A 2319-nucleotide genomic window follows, 5' to 3' on the forward strand; every position below is an offset into this window, starting at 1 on the left:
TATTCGTATAGAAACCGTTGGAACCCCCCCAGGAAAACTGTCTTCTTCTCTTTCTTTCTTGTGCTGCAGCTCGTCGAATCAAAAATGGTGTTCCTGCACCGAGTTTCAGGCCTTATCTTTAACAAATAATGGGCTATGAAGACCCAAGAAAACACAATGCCTCATTTGAAGTATGCCATTAAAACGTCAGCCTGCAAATACTAATCAGTTCTTGTAGTTTTCTTAATTTATCCCACATAGGAAAGAAACCCTAAATTCAGATTTAAGTTGTTAAAGGATATGTGAAGGGAGAAGCAAGTGTTGGACCCTCTAATATCACACATCTTACGAGTTTACGGTCACAAATAAACATAGGGGACGACTGAATATAATATCTATACAATTTTAAAATTATTTTATGTTTTATATAATCTTTATTGATAATATGATTTTATCCCTAATATTTTTTAAATTTATTTTATCGATAATATGCTTTATATAATCTTTATTGATAATATTTTATTTTTTGGTTTAAAAAAAACGCTGCACAGCAGCTAATTATTCACTGCAGGTACTAGCTAAGCCTTTGGACAGGAGCTGCTGCAAAACCACAGATGGCTGGGAAATGATAGTTAGCTCCATGTGTCCAGTATTATCAAGGTGTGCGATTGCATCAGCTACGGCATTTGAATTACGGCTATCGTGATTAAACTTGACAGTCCATTGATGCCGAAGAATGATTCAAATTCTCTGCACAATATAAGTCATCTCGTGGTCATGAGCCCAGCCATTCAAGATCGCAACGGCTTTACTGTTGTCAATGTCTACCTCAATGTTCCGGTGTCCAAGATTCCACGCAATGGTAAGGCCATCAAAGGCCGCATAAAGTTCAGCGATTAGCACCGAACATCGCCAGATCGATCGATGAAAGCCAACCAGCCAGCTACAATTGCTGTCACGGAGACCACCACCACCCGCAGCATCCATTGTTCCATTCTTGACTGCTCCATCGGTATTAATCTTGATCACACCAGCACTGGGGGGAGTCCAATGGGAACGCTTAGGTCCTACACCAGAAAGCTGAGTCTGTGCATGAGAGTTCTTTCGTATCGACTGCGCCCAATCCTTCGCTGAGTGAATGGTGTTGAGAGCCGACCATACCTGTCCATTAAAAACAAAGTTATTATGTTGTTTCCAGATACGCCAAATAAGAATACCAAAGAGGTGACGCCAGTGATAGATGATATGATCGAGCCTCTTGTTTTCGTTCAAATTGGAATTGAGCCACTCGACAAGCTGGAACCAGACCATTATAGCAGTTGGACAATACCGGATAACATGAAGAATGGTTTCATCGTCAAAAAATAAATGGGAAAGATGATGTCCACCACGATAGAGGGTCATAGGCTCCCATAGGCCAGTGCCCAGAGCATGATGAATGCTATGACCTAACATTTCCATACAGAGCACAAAGAGATACGGAGAAAGCGAGCAACCTTGTCTGATTCCTCTGGAAGGTTTAAACTCAGCAGATAAGGTCCCATTCTAAAGAATTTTATTGCAAGAGACGTGACAGAGGTCATAATAATACGTCTGATTTGATCCGGGCACCCCATATCCACAAGCGAATCATCGAGAAACTCTCAACTAACTCTGTCATAGGTTCTTTCATGGTCAACCTTGATCGCCATCCAGTGCATATTACCTTTCTTTCGCTGCATAGAATGGATACCTTCCTGAGCTATAATGATGTTATCAGTTATACTCCTTCTGGCGATGAAACTCGCTTGATTCTGGGTAATTAAATTAGGGAGAATAGGTTTAAACATGTTCGCGATAATTTTTATCACAAGATTACATAGCACTGTACAAAGGCTAATAGGCTGGAGTTAGAAAAGGTCTCAAGATTCTTGACTTTCGGAATGAGCATGATCAGAGTTTTATTAAGGGAAGAGTTTATAGGCTGGCCATCAAAAATACCTCTAACCTAATTAGACACTGAGTTACCAAGTGTATCCCACTAACTTTGAAATAAAAGGGCATGAAGACCATCCACGCCTGGAGATTTGAGGGGGCTCATATCAAAAAGGGCCTATTTAATTTCTGCATCAAGAACTGGAGCATTCAAAGAGTCAAGATCCTTAGACGATAAACGAGGGAAAGCACCCCAATCGAGAATATGTCTCTATTCCTGACATCCTCACAAAAGAGATTAGCAAAGTACTTGGAGGCTTCAGAGCAGAGGATATGTGTTAAGATAGCAAATAATCAGTTAGTTTGTTAGAAGTTGGTTAGTGGGCTGTTAGAGAATTAGTTAGGAGCAGTTATTTTTAGCTCTTG

Source organism: Hibiscus syriacus, unplaced genomic scaffold (assembly GCF_006381635.1).
Source record: "Hibiscus syriacus cultivar Baekdansim isolate YM2019G1 unplaced genomic scaffold, ASM638163v2 tig00111634_pilon, whole genome shotgun sequence".
NCBI classification, from domain to species: domain Eukaryota; kingdom Viridiplantae; phylum Streptophyta; class Magnoliopsida; order Malvales; family Malvaceae; genus Hibiscus; species Hibiscus syriacus.